The sequence below is a fragment of the Tamandua tetradactyla genome, chromosome 21, assembly GCF_023851605.1.
Source record: "Tamandua tetradactyla isolate mTamTet1 chromosome 21, mTamTet1.pri, whole genome shotgun sequence".
Taxonomy (NCBI): Eukaryota; Metazoa; Chordata; class Mammalia; order Pilosa; family Myrmecophagidae; genus Tamandua; species Tamandua tetradactyla.
This window is the reverse complement of record NC_135347.1, coordinates 22,455,035-22,475,352: the sequence shown is the minus strand read 5'-3', so window position 1 is coordinate 22,475,352 and position 20,318 is coordinate 22,455,035. Positions and strand designations below refer to the sequence as shown.

The following is a 20,318-nucleotide window of genomic DNA, read 5'->3' as shown; positions in this document are numbered from 1 at the left end:
AGGTTGCTTGAGTCAATTCTACTATCAAGCAGATCAGTGCATAAGCCTTCCAGTCAGGTGGGTATTCATTCCATTTTAAACATCTTCAAAGATTATATTCTATCTCTTGATATTCTTAGACAACGCTTAATGATCTTTTATGATCAAGAAATTCCTTCTTGTATAAGAGCAAGCTCTCCCATGCAACTTTAATTTTCTTGTTTTTCCTGCTATATGGAAGAATAACTGGGCAGCAGTCTTATGATAAGCCTCTATATACTGTAACAAGACAATTACTAAGTCATCTCTTAGCTTTCTATTTTCCTGGTTAAGCAGTACAACTCCTTTAATCTTTCCCCATATGTCCTATTTTATATCCCATTAAGTATGTTTTACAGACCTTTCCCAATTTTCACACTTCCTTTTAAAACGTGGAAACTCAAAGTCGACAAAATTGTTTAATAAAAGCTTATACCATGCTAAACATAACAAAGGATTACTTCTTAACTCCCTAAATCCCAGTATCATATGGGTTTATAGCAGGTTTTGCTAAAAGCCAATAAGCTTACCACCTCTCTGTGTCTGTTAGTTCTCTTGCACTCTCTGAATGTGTGATGTTTGAAGAGGGCCTGGTACACATACTCTCTGTGGACACTGGTTCAAAGGTGTCTTGAGCACACGGAATACCCTCTGGGTCTGCTTCCATGAACCTGATGGATTTGGAGCTTTGGGGCATAGAGCCTCTTCTAGGGTGCACATTGCTTTAATTTTCTATAGTTCTTGCCACATAGGAGCTCAAAGTGCATTTTGCAGAGCAAAGCTAACTTTCATAGCCTTGTTTTTAGAGACCCACAGCATTCTGCCATCTCGCCTTGAGCTCACAGTCTTTTCTTGTCATATCTGTACTCAGACTATCGTTCTCCCTCTGCTGACAGTTTAGTTTGCTTTTCTCTCTCAGCATATAACCTTGAATGTGTTCCATATTTTTGAAATGCGACACATAATTTATTAAGCTCATTTTGAATTCTAGTTCTAACTTCCCAAGTGTTTGTAACCCCTGGTAGCTTAGTGTAATCTCCAGACCTAATCAATATGCCTTTAATTCTGACATCATGAAATAATGAAAATGCAAAACACAATCTAATATGGGCACCAGGAAGGAATCTTGAAGATCTCTAATCAACAGGCCTGTATGGTTTACATTAATAAATTAAGGGGGTAATCTCCTAAAAAAATAAAACTTCCCTAATTGTGATAGATCTAGTTGGACAAATTTTTATTAAATGATGGAATTAAAGATGATACGAAATTGATAATGACTCCATCTGTTGCTTTCCTTTGCTCTCTGTGGCTTAATACTTCACCACAGAAGGAATTATACTACTTTGCATAGATTTGCTATTTACAAAGCAGAAAGATAAAATTATAACCAAGGTTTGCAATGGTGGTATTTACCATGCTGGTTACTGCCACTATGGAACTTAGAAAAACAACCAAATAATTAATAAATAAAAATGTAAAAATAAATTTAAGGGAGGAGCTTTGAAAATGGAGGATTAGGGAGAGAGTGGCAGAACCTACCTCTCTCCCAAAGCAGTTAGTAGTCAGGCAGAAATTGTCCAAGTCAACTGTTTTGGGGATCCAGTGACCAGGGGAGTTCAATACAGCATCTAGGGAAGTGTGGGATGAAGAGACTGAGAAACTATGGTCAGAGATTGAGAGTAATTCCTCCCACAGCTCTTGGTGGCTGTCTCCCATCCTTGAAGGAAGCTGTGGCAGGTGACCTGATCCTAGCCTGAGGGTGGCTGTGGACTGAGATGGCTGTGGGAGTCCTTCACCCCAAGTACACAAGGGAAGCCCAATCTGAGCCTGATATTGACTGGTAAAGTTAGAACATGGGATGCCCACAGTTTCAGCCCAATCCCATCAAATGATGCCATGTACCACTGTTTCAACTGTGTCAGAGGAACTGGAAAGAGCCATAACAGCCTGTTTCCTAAGGTTAAGGGGAATAAGTAGCAAGGAGTGCCACTTGCTGGGCAGGCAAGAAAGTATAGCCTGGTGACATGAAAGGAAAAAGAAAGTGGGGGGGGGGGGGCTCTTTGGAGTCTTTCCAGGCCTTTCTCAGGGCCCTTTGGGTCTGATCTATGTACCCTGCATAGGCACCTGGCCCTGTTTTGGCTGGGAAATACTGATGAGCCAACTGTCAAAGATAAGCCTTAATACAAACCCAATCAACAACAGAATCTTAGGCAAGAAGGAAAATGGCCTTCAGAATAAAACCATGAAGATAATCAGATATCTAGATATCCTACTAGTTACCTTTACTGCAGCAAAAAAAAAGAAAAAAAAATCACAAGGCATACTAAAAGGTGGGAAGATACGGCTCAGTCAAAGGGACAAATTAAAAAGTCAGGGGAGATACAGAATTTGGAACTAATCAAAGATGTTGAAACAAATCTCCTAAATCAATTCAGAGATGGTTGAAGAGGTAATTAAGAAGAAAGTAATGAGCATATAAATATATTAAAAAGATACAGTGTGAGCATAAAAAAGAACTTGAAAATATACAAAGAAAAAGAGCAGATCTTATGGAAATGAAAGATACTATAGATGAAATTAAAAATACACTAGAGGCACGTGACAGCAGATTTGAAGAGGCAGAATAAAGGATCAGAGAGCTAGAAGACAGATCATTAGAATTTGAATGGAAAAAAGATCAGATAGAGTAAAGAATTGAAAAACTGCGGCAGGGTCTCAGGGAAATGACTGACCAAAAAAGCATGCAAACATATGCATCAAAGCTATCACAGAATGAGAAGAGAAGGAAAAAAGGCCAGAAAGGGTATTTGAGAAAATAATGGCTGAAAATTTCCCAACCCTTAAAAAAGATATAAATATGCTAATCAAAGAAGCCCAACATATTTCAAACAGAATAAATCTGAGTAGGCCCACTCCAAGACACATACTAATCAAAAGCCAAGGAGAAAGAGAATTCTAAAAGTAGCAAAAGAAAAGCAATTCACCACAGATAAGGAAGCCAAATAAGACTAAGTTTTGATTTCTCATCAGAAACCATGAAGGTGAGAAGGCAGTGGTATGCTATATTTAAGATCATGAAAGAGAAAAATTGCTGCCAAGAATTTTTTTATCCAGCAAAACTGTCCTTCAATAATGAAAGAGAAAAAAAATTAGGGAGAATTTTAAATATTCACAGACAAACAGAAGTTTAGAGGGTTCATCAGCAAGAGACCTGCCCCCACCCCCACACAAAAAAATATATTAAAGAGAGTTCTGCTGGCTGAAAAGAAAAGACAAGAGAGACTTGGAGGAGAGTACAGAAATGAAGATTATCAGTAAAGGTAATTAGTAGGATAAAAAGAGAGAACAAATAGATATGACACATAAAAGCCAAGAGATAAAATGGTTGGAAGAAAGTACTGCCTTTATAGTAATTACATTGAATTAAACTCCCCAATCAAAAGACACAGATTGGCAGAATGAATAAAAAATATAATCCATCTGTATGTTGTTTAGAAGAGACTCATTTTAGTCACCAAGATACAAATAGGGTACAAGTGAAAGGCTAGAAAAAGATATTGCACGAAAGTGGTAACCAAAAAAAAACAAAATGTTGGAGTAGCTATACTCATATCAGACAAAATAGACTTTAAACGCAAAAATGTCATGAGACAAAAAGGACATTATATGCTAATAAAAGGGTCAATTCACCAAGAAGAAATAACAATCATAAGACAAACTTAATCAAGGTGCCCAAAGTATATGAAGCAAACACTAGCAAAACTGAAGGGGATAATAAACATCTCTATAATAATAGTGGGAGACATTTGCACACCAATGTTTATAGCAGCGTTATTTACAATTGCAAAGAGATGGAAACAGCCAAAATGTCCATCAACAGACGAGTGGCTAAACAAACTGTGGTATATACATACGATGGAATATTATGCAGCTTTAAGACAGAATAAACTTATGAAGCATGTAATAACATGGATGGACCTAGAGAACATTATGCTGAGTGAGACTAGCCAAAAACTAAAGGACAAATACTGTATGGTCCCACTGATGTGAACCGACATTCGAGAATAAACTTGGAATATGTCATTGGTAACGGAGTCCAGCAGGAGTTAGAAACAGGGTAAGATAATGGGTAATTGGAGTTGAAGGGATACAGACTGTGCAACAGGACTAGATACAAAAACTCAAAAATGGACAGCACAATAATACCTAATTGTAAAGTAGTCATGTTAAAACACTGAATGAAGCTGCATCTGAGCTATAAAAAAAAAAAAAAAGGAAAAAATCACATGATCATCTTGATTGGTACAGAAAAGGAATTTGACAAATTCAGCATCCTTTCTTGATAAAAACACTTCGAAAGGCAGGAATCGAAGGGAACTTCCTCAACATGATAAAGGGCATATATGAAAAACCCACAGCTAACATCATTCTCAATGGTGAGAGACTGAAAGCTTTCCCTCTAAGATCAGGAATAAGACAAAGATGCCCCTTGTCATCATTGCTATTCAACATTGTACTAGACGTTCTAGTTATTAGGCAAGAAAAAGAAATAAAAGTCATCCAAATTGGAAAGGAACTAAAATTTTCACAATTTTCAGATGACATCATCTTATATTTAGAAAGTCCCAAAAAACTACAGCAAATCTACCAGAGCTAATAAACAAGTTCAGTAAAGTGGTGTGATACAAGATCAACTGGAAATAATCAGTAGTGTTTCTATATATTGGTAATTACTATCCAAGGAGGAAATCAAGAAAAAATTCCATTTACAATAGCAAAGAAAAGAATCAAATATTTAGGAATAAACATAACCAAGGATGTAAAGGACCTATATTCAGAAAACTACAAAACATTGCTAATCAAAGAAGATCTAAATAAATGTTCATGGATTGGAATGCTAAATGTTAAGATGTCAATTCTACCTAAATTGATCTACAATTCCAATGAAATACCAATCAAAATTACAACAGCCTACTTTGCAGAAAGGCAAAAGCTAATAATCAAATTTATTTGGAAGGGTAACGGGCCTTGAATATCCAAAAATATCTTGAAAAAGGAGAATGAAGTTGGAGGACTCCCGCTTAGACTTTAAACCATATTATAAAGCTACTGTGATCAAAGCAGCATGGTACTGGCATAAAGATAGACATATTGATCATGGAATCAACTTGAGAGTTCAGAAGAAGTAGGCCCTCAGATCTATAGTCAACTGAATTTTTTACAAGATTATCAAGTCCACTCAACAGGGAAAGAACAGTCTCTTCAATAAATGGTGTTGAGAACTGGATATCCATATCCAAAAGAATAAAAAAGGACCCTTATCTCACACCCTATACAAAAATTAACTAAAAATGTATCAAAGCAAAAAATATAAGCACTAGTACCATATAATTCTTAGAAGAAAATGTAGGGAAACATTCTTCAAGTTCTAGTGATAGGTAGCAGTTTCTTAGACTCTATGCACAAAACATGAGCAATGAATAAAAAAGAAAAAGATAAATGGATCCTCCTCAAAATTGAATACTTTTGTTCTTCAACTCAATGGGAAAAATATTTGGAAACCACATATCTGATAAGAGTTTGATACCCAGAATAAATAAAGAAATCCTACACCTCAACAATAAAACGATGAAAAACCCAATTAAACAAAGGGCAAAAGACAGGAGTAGACAGTTTTGTGAAGAGGAAATACAAATGGCTAAAATGCACATGAAAGGATGCTCAGCTTCACTATTAGGGAAATGCAAATCAAAACCACAATTAGATATCATTTCACACCTACTAGAATGGTCACTATTAAATAAACAGGAAGCTACAAGTGTTGGAGAGGATGTGGAGAAATAAGAACACTTATTCACTGCTGGTAGAATGTAAAATGGTATAGCTGTTGTGAAAAACAGTTTGGCAGCTTCTCAGAAGCTATGTATAGAGCTACCACATGATTCAGCAATCCCACTACTAGATATATACCTAGAAGAACTGAAAGCAAAGATGTGAACAGACATTTGCACACTGATGTTCATAGCAGGATTATTCACAATTGCCAAAAGATGGAAACAAAGACGGAAATCAACTGATGAATGGATAAACAAAATGTAGTATATACATACGATGGAATATTATTCAGCAGTAAGAAGAAATGAACATTATGTTGAATGAAATAAATCAGATACAAACTGATATATGTTATATGATTCCATTTATACAAGATAAATAGACTATGCAAATTCATGAAGATAGAAAGTAGAGTACAGATTATCAGGGGTGAAGCTAAATAGAAGGGAAATGGGGAGTTACTGATTTATGGGAGCAGATTTTCTACTTCGGTGTTAAAAAAGTTTTGGTAATAGATGATGATGATGGTAGCACCATATTGTGAATGTATCTAATATTTAATATCACTGGATTGTATACATGAAAGTGGTTAAAATGGGAAGTTTTATGTTGCATATACGTTACCACAATAAACACTTTTTCAAAGGGCAAAAAAAAAAAAAAAGACATTTAAATTAATATAAAGTAAAGATAGGAACCTGATTAATCTAGGTGACTTGGATAGTAGTATTGCCATGGGATCAAGTTGTTTTATTCAACAAAATACTTAGTAAATGCACACAGAGGCAAAACTAGGTGCAAAAAGTAACTTTAAAAGCCAAAAAGATTCCTGAATCTTCTAAATTTAAGCTAGAAACACAATCGCACAGTTAAACAAAATGAGTAAAGCAAATATGACTTAATAGTTGTAAAGGCTTTCTACCTTTTAACTTTTAATTAGTTAAATAAATATAATTTCTACTCAAAAATATTTGATCCGAGAACAATTCCCATTGGTGTCATTTCTCTCATTGTTACCATAATTTTCAAAATATAGAAAAAATACCCCCAGGGCCTTTCTGATCAAAAGGGGTGGGGGAGGGATTGTAACAAATAAGGTATTAGTGGCGGAGAGAGTTCAAATAGAATTGAGAGGCTCTTCTAGAGACTATGCTAACACAAGCTTCAGCTAGATGTTGCTATTTAGCATGGTTTGCCAAACTCCAACCAAAACCATTCCTGCCAACCCTGAAGAATACCTAGGGCTCTATCTGAGATTCTACAAAGGTTCCATGCAGAAGGATTACTTTCCAGAAACCCACAACCTCCAGATGGGTTCCTAGGCCAGAAACCCAAAGGCGTCAGCCTCTCCAGAACGTCAGTTGGTTCCATCTCCTATCCTAATATTATAGACAGCCCTTTACAACATGAAAAAGTTAGACTGGGCATAGTCCAAATACCCCTAAGGATTGGGAGAAAGATCTAAGGAAAAGGTGAAGTTACAACAGTGAAGATGGGATTTAATAAATGAGTAGCTCTCCTGAATCATATTACTATTTTTTTTAGTCTCTAGTGTCTTGGAGCAGCTAGAAGGAAAAACCTAAAATTGTGGAATTGTAACCCACACCAAATTTTGAAATCTGTTCTACAGCTAAGTGTAGTGCTGTTATTTGAAACAGTCTTTGAAATTTACTGCTTTTTTGTATTTATGTTATTTTTCACAATAACAAATTAAAAAAAAAAACAACACTTGTAGGGGAAGGTTCAAAGTAGTATATATGCACAATGGCCACTGATGTAAACTACCTAAAATGCTCTGGGACAGGAGAATGGATAAACAAAATGTGGCTTGTCCACACAAGGAGCACTATAATCATAGTTAAAAGTGATGGTTTCCTGTTGTATATATGTTACTACAACAAAGCAAGTGTTGTCTGAAAAAAATATATACCAGGGCCAATGAACAGCAATATCCTAAATACAAGACAGTATTCAGAAAGCTAATAAAAAATATTTATAGACTAAAAATTCAACTGTTATACAGAGTCTCTTAATTGACTATTTCCCAAGTCCTATATGTTCAAAGTCCAGTCATTTTAGACCCCTGAGTTGTTAGATATTTACAAAACTGCATAGAAATGTGTTAAGGGAAGGTAACAAAAAGTATGCCATCGCATGCAGATTTATGAAATATTTGATTAAGGGATATCCGCTGTTAACAGAAAAAGGAATACATATCAAAAGAAGAACAGAAATCTGAGCTGTGATGTTCAGTAAAGAGTTGGTGAGTTCACCTTGGAATTACATTGGATAAACAGAATTCTCCCGTTTAGTTTTCTGCTGGCATATACATTTCTGTCTGCATATAATGTTAATGCTTCATTTATTTATATCAAAACCCTGCCCTAGATGGGAGTCCTAAAAATATAGTAGGATTATAGTCTTTGTTCTGAGAGCAAAAGTATTTGAGAAAGTTCTCATTAAAATGTTATTTTAAAAAATTAATTCCTAGATATTCAGTGGTCTTATCACTGAGTTATAGACTGCCTATAAATAATGTTCAAATACTCCTCTTCCTTCCTTTTCTTCAGGTATTGACTATTTGCTCATTGGCATACCCACAAAATGACAGGGTGGATGAAGCAAATTTATCAATTTAGAAGCCTTGCAAAAAACTTTTAAAAATTCACTTTCCTGCAATAGTCTTATTTTTCAATACAGTTCTTGAAATGCTGAATAAGTTTAGGCCCAAATTCAAGTAAAAACTTTTTTTTATGCAACACAAGATTGCATAAAGAAATAATATCATAATATATATTTTCCAGTTTTAGTATACTAATAATTTATAATGTATTAATGCTAAATACTACCACATTTTTTTTTATTCTATATGCTATGCAAGGTTGAAGATGTAAGTGAAGTATTTTACAATGAACATGCAGGTTTTGTTTTGGCACACTCTATTACATGAAAGAGTACTTGAGGTAAATGTTTCACTGCCTTGGATTTGGACAACATTTTTTATTATTGAAATGTTTCCATAGTAATGGCAGTAGGATTAGTGGAAACTGGCTTCTGAACTGAAATGAGCAGGTTGAACTTACTAATTTCTTTAGTAAGACATGAAGAATTCTAAAATCAAAAGGAAAAAGGATGTGCAAATCTGAAACAATCTTGTTGTAAATATGATTGTTTTAGATTAAGTAGTGCTGGAAACTTTTATTACAATGACAATTGGAGTTTTTGAAATAACAAGTTTATAAATAATATCAATGATTCCATTTCTAAAGTTCAATGAGGAACCCCGCTCCTAACTTGAATGCTCAGATTTTCCTAGCTTAATTAAATCTGATTTTTCATTTAAAAAAATTACAAATATTTGACTTACTGCTATGTAATATTTAATTTGGGGGGGGGCAATGTTTAATATTCTATCAGGAAGATAATTATACCAATATTGGGCCTGCTGCAAATGGCTGTACAATGTCAAAAGTCAATATAAACATTTTATTCCAAACTTTTGTTTTGCAGTACATTTAACGAATATGGATAGAAAATAAAACAAAAAGTTGGAATGCCTGTTTGGATGTTTAATGATGGTGATGATGGTTTTTCCCCAACAATTTTGTACCTTTCTAATATTCAACCACAAATAGATAACATCTTATAAACAGATAAGAAAATGTTAAAATAAGTTTAATAACAAATATGCTTCTGAGAAGAATGGACGATGTCTGCTAACATTCTCCAAGGGATCATAAATCTCCAAATATTCTTTACAGTACATGCTGATTTCTCTCAGGGTAGCTATACAACCACTTGGAAAAATCATGACTTTATTTTAGAAGTCTCTCCAGCTGTTACAAGAAGTGTAAAGAACATTTTAACTATTAAGAAAGCAGGAGAATCTAGGCTTCTCTACCTGCAATTTTTCTTCTCATTGCTTGATTCCCTCAAATAAAGAACTACTGAAGTTGATATAAGAAAGATATTTGATGCTTACTTCTTGCTTACTTGAAGCTAATATACTAACTCAGTCAACAAAGAGTTGTGTAAATGTATTAATTATATGCAGTATTAAATATTATTATATTATATTATTAGTAGTATATTATAATATTATTAGTAGTATTAGATATTGGGCAAAAATTTCTTCCCTCTCAGGCCTCTTGATGTATAAAGTCATGGACAAGGTGGTGCTGATGACCGTGACAGAGACAGAACTGGTGGGCAGGAGGAATCTGTCCATGATTTCCTATGTCGAGTTTGCACTCTCAGTTTGTCTATTTGTGCTTCTTCTGACAACAGTGAAGACACAAGCACATGGGATAAGATGTGAGCAGCAAAGGAAACGCATTTCATTTAAATGATGCTTTAATGATATTCTTCTCTTGCTTTTTGGGATATTTCATGTTATGGCAAGTAACTGGAGGAAATAAGGAAAAGACAATACAAGAAATCATAGAATAGACTTCAGTATAAATAAATGTTTAAACCAAGGTCTCAAGATATATCATCTACAGATAACACAATTGATGCTCGAGTCCTGGGTGTAAGTTGTGTGTATCAGAACACACTGGGCAAATGAGAGATATCTGAAATCCCCCTGCACTCCTTTCCCCTTTTCCAAGCTTATGTCATTAGTTTGGTTTGGAAATTGACTAGAGAAGAGGGTTGGAAATTTCAAGGGTGTTTGCTATTTGACCATCAAAGTAAAATCAACAAATGTTTAATTCCCACCTAACTTACTGGACAAAGATAGTTGGGTGAAGGCAGGTAGGGGATAAGTATAAATCATGTATAACAGTAAATTATTCACTAGAAATAAATCTTTCTGAGCAGATACACTAAAAAAATCATAGTTAAGTAAAAATGGGTTTACTGAACTGTACATATAGCAGATTTGTTTTAAAAATGAAAGGCCCCAAATCCCAAACTTGTTTTAAAAATAAGACACATTTGTTGTCATCTCTGGGTTATTATTTATTTTATTTGTGAAGTTATTTTTTAAAGTAATTTTCTGTATTTCCAAATGATAAGGAACAAAACACCTGAATTTAATGAGAGCCATACTATAATGCTAGTAGCTCTACATTTATTACAGCTAAGTTTTCAACATTCCTTCAAGGTGGGTAATATTATCCTTATCTTATAGAGAAAAAACATAAGTAACTTGCTTAAGTTCACACTTAGATAATTAATGGTATAGGCCCTTTTTTTTTTTAGAAAGTATATCATTAACAAAGATGAATTGCTTATTATTTTTGCTGTGGTGTGGTGGTCAGTTCTGTCCCTTGGATGTAACCTTGACATTCTTTACAGCCACTGCCTCAGAGTCTTACTGAAATCTATGTAGGTTCCACTTTGGCTCCAGGGCGACAAACTCTGCATACATGTACATGCGCACATTTCTCTGAGCAGGAGGCTTATAGCTTTCATCCAAGAATGATTAAAGTGCTTGTTCAAGGGAGAAACATAGCACATATTTGTTCTTTGAATAAATTTAAATAATATTCCTTGTACAGTTGGATTAATTAAAGACAGCAAGGTGATTAAAGGAGTGGCTGGGGGTTGGGAGATGAAAGTCGGGAAGCAGCTGCAGTGCTGTCTTGGGGCAGATGTGGGATGGGAAAGAGTTCCTGGGGATATACTTGAGAGGGGAATATTAGTGGAAGGCTACAGTTCTCAAACTTCAGCACAATCAGAACTGCCTGAAGGGCTTTTTAGAATGCAGATTGCTGGGCCTCATCCCCAGAGTTGATTCAGTTGCATTCTAAAAAGTTTCCAGGTGAGGCTGATGCTGCTGGATAGGGAACCACACTTTGACAACCACTGTTATAAGGGTTAAGGCACAGACTCTGGAGTCCAATGAGGTTTATTTAAATCCTGGATCTACCATTTACTAGATATGCCATCTTTGATAAATTACTTAACCTCTCTCTACCTCGGGTTCCTAATCTGTAAAATGGGGATTATTATACCTTGTGAAGGTTAAGTTGGATAATGCATGTGAAATGTTTGTTCCAGTGCTGGCCACGTATTAAGGGCTCAATAAAATTTATGTATAAAATATGCTTATGTCTCCTTGGATCACACAGAATGATGTAATACTGAAACAATTCCCACAGGATAGGATAGTATGTTAAATCAAAGCAAGTTGGATATGAAATAATGTTAACTATCTTTCAAATATATAAGCCCTTTTCAAGTTATTGAATAAAGTGAATCATCTCACTGCTATTTCCTTCAATCGCCAGCATTTCAATCATGGCAGGACCATCAATGCTGAAGGAATCCATGGTAACCACACAAAGTAAATATCCACCTACCCATTAGTGCCAGCAATTATTTGGCATTTGTTATGTTAGTTAAACTGTGTAATGGTGTGTAAGAAATCTGCTTCTGCTCCCTTGACCCTTTGGAAAGCTTGTTTTCTAACCCAACATCCCTTGCTGAGACTCCAGAGTCTGACAGCTGTGACTTCAGGCACTGATTCTCCACAAGCCCCTTCTGGAAATGAGGCAGCAAACATTATGGTCTCCTCTAAAGAAGTAAGAATCTATTATAGGGGCTTGATTATTGATAATGACCATTTCTATTTTGGAACTAACAGCTAGCTAGGACTCTTACTGTTCATTTTTACAAGTATTCATCATGAACCCTGAGCTTTTCTTCAGAGAACATTAATTTTGGATGTATGTGATACACTAACAATCTGAAAGGATTATTTTCAAACCTTTAAATTTATGAAATATATCATGTTCACTCATATTTAAGATGTACAAAGAGAAGGAAAATAGACTAAACAAATTAAAGAGATATACTTTAACAATCTGACAGGATTATTTTTCAAATCTTTAAATTTTAAGAAATATTTTGTGTTCACTCATATTTAAGATGTACAAATATTTAAGATATACAAAGAGAAGGAAAACGGACTAAACAAATTAAAGAGATAATCTTAACAAGCACAGTCAGCTTTAAAAATAAATGCATCTTCCATGCCCCCAATAAATCCTTAACCTTAATTCTAAAGATACCTTTTATCTAAAACAGCATGTGCATTTTACTTAATAAATAATGCTTTCTAATTCAACAGATATTTATTCTGTTTGCTTAGTACGATCACTTGTATTAAATTCTGGGAGGGAGTCGATAATGAATAGGTGCTTTACCGTCATTAGAGAACATGTAATTTATAAAGGAGGTAAGACATGATCAGGAGGAGAGGAAGAAGGCTACCATTCAGGACATGAAGAGGCTCACAAAGAATGGACTGAGGACTAAATGTTTAAAGGACAGTGAGAAGATGCTCTGCTTGGATTGAGCAGGGCTGGAGAACGTCAGGAGATAAGGCTAAATAAAAGGAGACCTAGGGAGTGCAAGGATAGCTCAGTGGTAGAATTCTTGCCTGCCATGTGGGGGACCTGGGTTTGATCCCCGATCCATGCAGTTCTCCCCCAAAAAACAAATAAGCAAAACAAACAAACAAAACCTCAACAAACAGTGCTGCAATAATGAGATATTCACATGGAAAAATAATGAAATGTGACCCCCCACCATATAGCATAAGAGGAAAAAAAAAAGAAAAAAGGACGCTTGGAGGTGAAAATGAACCCTATGAATCCCATCCTGTTCATAGATGAACCCTATGGAGTTCATCCTGTTCGTATTTGAAGGCTTCATTAGCCAAAATTCTGATACCATCCTCTGCTTTTTTTTTTTCTTTTTTTCTTTTCAGCTTCTGCACTTCTGTGAGAGTCATGCACGAACCCAAGAAGAGGCTCACGAGGAGCAACCACAGCTGAGGGTCAGTGTGGTTTTTCTATCTTGGCAGTACTAAAGATTTTACTGGAGACTATCACCTAGCGAGGAGCAGAGCAGAAAGAGTAGAGGAGGGAGGCTCCTTGGACAGGCAGGGAACGACAGAGAAAGGCAGGCTAGTCATCCCACCGCCACCCATTCAGCTTCAAGCTTCCCACTGGTCTAAATGACCACCTGCTACTCTGAAGAAAGTATGTTCTCTTTAAGGAAGTCTCTGTTGGCAATGGCAGCTTCTGTTTTACAGCATAGCAAAATATGGTACAAGGCAGGGGAACATTATACTAGAAAAATATTCTCCTTGATACTCTCGCCAGCATGTGCAGGGGAGAAAAACCAATGAATAAACACAGAAAGTGAAAGCAAACATTTATTCTGGAGTATGCCCAAGTGAAATTTTTTACTCCTCCATTTTGCTTTCCCTCTCTCACCCCTTTCCGTCATTATAGCTGAAAACACAATGCATCTCTATGGATAAAACTATATGTGAATACAACATTGTTAAAGAAAAGTGTACAAAGAGATGTGAACTAAGGCTGATTATGAAAAATGTTATAGATGATTGCTTGTTCACTGTGTAACACTTCTAGTATAATTTTAAAGCAACAGAGAATGGGGGCCTAACTATAATTATAAACTCTCTTAATAAGGAGAGTGTCATATAATACTCTTTAGCTTAAAAAAACGAACAAAGATGAATCTTGACACAAAAGTAAAATACATTGAATACACAGGACCCTAAAATTAAAGTCAGAGAGATTTCCCTCAAATGGCATATAAAATAATACATAAATGAATTTTCTTTTAAACTAAAAAGCTTACAAGGATATTTGTACTTTAGGGCATATCAGGGCAAACTTTACAGGATTATGGTATAAGGCCAACAATGTTGTCCTTATCTATACAATGGACTTTTATATTAGGATGTCCTAAAGAAATGTAAAACAAATCCTTCATATTAAAAAAATCCTTTGACATTCAGTAACACAACTATGAAGTAAGTGCACTGCTTCATAATCCTTTCACTCAATGCTTTAACGAGTATAATACATGGCAATGAACTTGCTATGAAAATAACATTGGTATTTCAATACTTTCCTCTGCTGTGATCCAGAGGAAAAAAACCCTCCATTTGTTAAATATGCTGTCTGGCTACCCTTCACTATGCAGGTTTTAGGTTAATTGATACGACACACAGACAAGGGTTCCATAAACCACTTTACTGAGCATACATCCTGATTATAATGTCACGTTAAGAAATGGAGTGCAATCTGTCTTTGTGTCATATTTAATAGATTTCTAGTAAATAGCCCACAAGTGCTGCTTCTAACAGGTGATGAATTATATGAATTCCCTGTTGTACTTTCATAATTAAGGGTCTAGCAGCATTTCCATTATAATCAATGCTCAAAGTAGGGAACAAAATGAGTGGTTGTCATGTGTCCCCATGCCACTTTGGGACATGGGAACCTATCTGAGGCTAGTCTAGGACCAAAGAATCTGGGAAGTTCTAAGTTTATTATTGGCAAATCTCCATTTCTATCACTATCCCCTTTCTTTTTCTTGTTTTTATGGCTTTCTTACTCTTTCATTTAAGTAGTATTTTCTTTTATCTGGAGCCCACCTGATGCTTTTACTTCGTTGCAGTTTCTTTATCCAGACTCAGTTGCTGCCTTGCTATTTCCTCTGGATGAAACCTGGATGCCCTGTATCTGAGCTATATGGTGTCAGCAGCCTCTGCCATTTGAATAACAATGAACTAACTTCAAAAACAAAGCCAGTGCTAAAATGGCAAAGGGAGAGGGGACTATAGTGATGGAAACCTCTTTCCACAAAACAAACATGAATTTGTCAGAAAATTCAGAGGACAAAACCAAAGGAACAAGAAGAATATCAGAGCAACTAAATCAGGACAGCAGGGCAGATAACTTAGTAGGACTGGAAACTGGCACCTTGCAGTGTTCCCCAAGTCATTTTGGGTAGATGCATCACACTTAAGGAGCATTATAACACGCCTAAGTGTTGAAAAGGAATGGAAGAGATGGGGAGGGGGGCATAGAGGATAGGTGCTCTGGATTGGTTTAACCTGCTCTGATGAGATTCAAATGAGAAGAAATGGAGTAGCCAACTCTGCTCCTCAAACATAAGCAATTTAGAAAAATCTTTATCATTTCCAACATAGGCAGGCTGCAGATTGGGTAAACAAGCATAGCCTTGAGAACAGGCTGTTGATTCTCAGTTCTTTCCTTTATGAGCTGGATGCAGCAACTTTAACAAATTACCTGGGGACAATAATATTAACTTCCTAGAACTATTATGAGGGGCAGGGTATATATTTAAATTACTTTCTTTTAAAGGACAACAGTGCCACTTCTATCTCCCTGTTATAAATTTTCAAGCTATTAGGTTTTATAAATTTGTAACATGTTATTCTTAATTCTTATTTTTTTAAAGTTCAGACATAGAATAGTACTATTAACCACTAGGCGTACATTGCTGGGATGGCCTTATTAATAAAGGTCTAGTCCCTCATGCTGGAGAGGTCCCTAAAGCTACTCTGGATCTGGTTTTAGGATACATGAAGCAAGCCATACAGTTTTAGTTCCCAGATGCCATGAGCTCCTGGTATCCACTTGCTTTAACATAACTGTACATCTTTCTAATGATGTTTCCCTTTACCTGCTCAAGCCTGAGCTAGTCTTTGTTTCTTGCACCAAGACAGTCTAAAATAGTTGACCTGAAGTCAAAGAAAAATTAAATCTATTACCATATAATCTAAATTCCTATTGATTTTGCACTGGAATTACATGACCATATGGGGATAAATAATTGTTGTACTTGTAAGGTAGAGTTGAGATATTTAAATATTGAGAGATGCTACTCAGAAAACTAATATTCATTTTATCACACAATAAAGATATGCATAGAGTCCTCACATATGTATGTATGTTTGAGCAAAATGAGGAAAGTATTTTGTGGCTGACACTGTGTATATTTTTCTAGAATAAAAACTTTATACTAACTTTTTGTAGAAAATCAGGATGAATTAGTAGGGGTGTAAAATAACCTATTACCTCATTGTGCCAGAAATTTGACCAATTCCTTTTCATGGAAGTTTGAAAATGTCAAGTTCATTTTTAAACCCATAGCTAGTTTCATCTACTTTAAACCAAAAGTGACAAAACAGGAATTGACTGAGGGGAAAAATTCTGCAATCCACTGTTCTTAATATTTGATAATCCAATGTGAAGCAGGTTTACCACAAACCGCTGTGACAGAACAAAGATGACAGATAAACTCCTGTGACCAAATTAATTGGAAATAGATGCCTCAGTCTTGTGATCCGATTTCAGTTTTTGAAAGAAGTATATGCACCTTCAGAGCATGCCATGTCCCATGTCTAAGGATGATTAGTCCTTGTACTGCTGGCATTGGGCTGATATGGCATATTGCCAAGTGTCTCAAGAGAAAGCTAAAAGTTCAGTGGAGGTGGTGCAGACTGTGAAGCTATTCTAGGATTACCTAAGAGAACATTCTGGCTTTCCTGTTGAATGCTTGTCAGAGTTTGAGACCTATTTTCTTTGTGCCTGTGAGGTGTGTTTTCAGACTGCCTTAAAAGGATCTACTTAAATTGGTTTCTTTTCTTCTTCGTTGACATTCTGCGGAGAAATATAATATAAAGTAACTTAAGGCATTTTATCTGGACATCTATATCCACAAATCTTTCTTTCTACCTTTATTATGATTTATACATGTCAGAATGATTCTAGTATTAAACACTGACATGAATCCAGAAGGGAGCTCAATGTTTTTCATTTGTCTGAAAACAATAACTCTATGCAAAAGATAATGGTTAAACATCTATAAATTTGCAGACAGCAAAAAACTGCAGAATATTAAATGCAACCAAAGATGCTGTTAATTAAATGATATAAATTGCTGTTTAAAACAGATCATAATCTGTCATGGAGCTGCAAAATAATCCAGTATGTGTGGAGAGAGTGGAGAGGAAAGGAGTACAGATGAAACAAGATTAGCTATCTATTAGTAACTGTGGGTAATATGTACATGGGGTTTCATTACAGTCCTTTGTAGAGATTTTTACTAATACTTAAAAATTTCCATGACAAAGACATTTAAAAATATATAAAATCTAGCAACTTTAGAAGTAATAATATCTAATATGATTAAAATGAATGTACTTTTTTCTTTCTTATTTAGATTTCTAATTTATTATTAAATTACTTTAAAATCTTCTATACAGTCAGAAAATGCCCACTAGATGAGAACAAAAATTAAGTACAGACACAATAAAATTGGTTCCAAGAAGCTATCTTAAAAGCAAAAAATTAGAAAGTGTATTTGGAAAAAGCAATTTTTAAATATCTGAATTGGCATTTTTCATGAGGAAAGCCCCTCCATCATGGTACAGTGTGATTGGAATTGATTTTCCTCCCTAAGAGTTAACTGGATGGAAATGGATGCAAATACTCTGATACTAAAGTGAAATTTTAAGTGTAAAGAAAATGAGAACGATCCCTCAGAACATGGCTCCAGTTTTGTCTCCACTTCCTATCATTAATATTCACATCCTTAAAATTCAATTGTTCCTTTCTCATTTTCTTTTCCTCTATAAAACCTAAGGATATGTAGGTCTATAAAGGAATAACAAGATTCATTTATCAAGACCATGATGAAAAGCTGCATATTTTCGGAGATCAGGCTAAACAAATCTTAACCAAAAAGGAGACTGGAAGATATCAATGCAATTTTCCAAGTAGTGGAATCCATTTGTTCTTTAGTTACATTTTCCACAAAATTCAATGTTAACACCAGACATGGCCATAAAATAAATTTACTTTTCAGACTAAAAATGTAATGTATTGAATCGTCAGTATTGAATCTACCTTGCACAGCACCCAAATAAATTCAAATGGGATAACACATATCTGTAGCTGGAGTAAATATTTCAATGTTGAAAACAGATAAATATTTTTAAACTGATTAATCTACTTCTTGTTTTGTTGAATAAAACATAACAAAGATCATGTAAGGAAACTTGAAACAAGCACTTATTCTAAGAGACTTTTATTGTTGGCATGTTTGACTTCTAATCACAAATGTTATAGGAATGATAAATTCAAAAATGTGCAGCCCTATATATGATATCAATTTTGAAAATTATATTTCAAGAATTCCAAGAATCAGATAAGGTTGGAAATATCTAACAAAAAATACAATTTTAACCCTTATGATTAATGGTGGGAAAAGTGTTGATATGGCAAAGCAGTATTTTTTCCTAAATTTAACGCTCCTAAATTTTCTAAAAGTCTGTGGAAATTTATTGCCATGTGAAGTTGAAAATTATTTATAAACTCCAACCAAAAAAATAACATAATTGAAACTTTTGCACATTGAGTCACAGCATTTAAAACACAATGGCTGAAATGACTTACCTCCTTTAAGAAGAGACAGACTAGGAAACACAGGAGTGGGGATTTAAAATGTAATGCAACCTGAGACACTTCATAATTCATAGGTCCCAGTAAATCTGTGTCTACTTAAAAAAAAAGTAGCACAGCTTGTATACTTCAGATATTTTGCCTGCCCAGTACTTGTTTATTAAAAAAACAAAAAGTGACTTTAAGAGAAAATATATTTCCTTTGATATGCAAAAACCCAAACCCCATATGTAGTATGGATTTTTAATCACTCACTTCGACTATTACTTGTTTTTTTTAAAATAACACGATTTTTCTTTAAAAAAAAAAAAACAAAATAAAAAACTAAACTAAAATGACATTTCAAATTCACCATGGCCAGGAAAGGATGTGAAATGTTTTCTCCAAGTGCTAAAATCTATCCTGAAAAAAAAATTAAGATTCTTATAGTAATATAATAACAGTCACTTGCAAAATGAAACCTATTATGAAGTCAGGTGCTTTGCATGAGGCCTGTCGAGTACTCCTTAATAAAGTCTTAATTTGGGGGGTCAAGGAGAAAGGCTAATGTAAATTAACTCACTCAAGGGATACATCTAGTAATACTAGCAGTGGTTTGGTTTGATCCCTGCTCACGCTCTTCCAGAAAATAAGATCTTCTTTCAAATTAAGCCTAAATGCTCCCGTTCACTTGACCCCCTCATGTCTACAATAAATCTATTCAAAGCCAAGAAATTTAGCACATATTGGACAGACACTGTGCTACCACAGCTAGGTATGAGAAAATTGTAATAAAGGGTTGATTGTCCTTAGGACTGAATGAAGAGCCCTGGTCTGGCCAAGCAATTCATAAATAGATACCTATTTTAAATATAAAAGACAATACTTTGATAGTGCACAATTCATCACAGGATGTATTCAGCAAAATTAGTTATGCAAGATTGAATGGATGCTGGTAGCAAAGGGCATTATTTTCTAAAGTAATTTAATGTTTTGTCTACATACTGTTTAAAAGAGAATACTGTTGGATTAGTTATGTATTTATACACATATGTTTGAAAACAAACCAAAAAATCTACCAATGAAAATTTTAAATCACTAGTACAAATAGGAATGGCACAAGGTTTTCCTTAGTTCATAGGGCCAATTTTTTCATATATTTTTTATAAAGAAAACTAATTAAGAAAAACAAGGATCAAATGATAAAAATGCAAAAGCCCT

At 34.8% G+C, this 20,318-nt stretch overlaps 1 protein-coding gene and 1 long non-coding RNA gene across 6 annotated transcripts in view; one reads left to right on the top strand and one right to left on the bottom strand.

Moving 5' to 3' along the window:
- LOC143665525 (uncharacterized) overlaps window positions 1–18,516 on the top strand; it is a 39,770-nt gene extending 21,254 nt beyond the window's left edge. For 3 of the 5 annotated variants that reach the window (XR_013167028.1, XR_013167030.1, XR_013167031.1), the window contains one exon: window positions 13,577–13,816. This is a non-coding gene — a long non-coding RNA (uncharacterized LOC143665525). Of the gene's footprint in view, window positions 1–13,576; window positions 13,817–18,300 lie in introns of those variants that run through there. The other 2 variants (XR_013167032.1, XR_013167029.1) reach the window with 1 other exon arrangement.
- The window catches only part of FBXL17 (F-box and leucine rich repeat protein 17), a 574,971-nt gene that overhangs the window by 122,563 nt on the left and 432,090 nt on the right, over window positions 1–20,318 (bottom strand). The window lies entirely within an intron of this gene.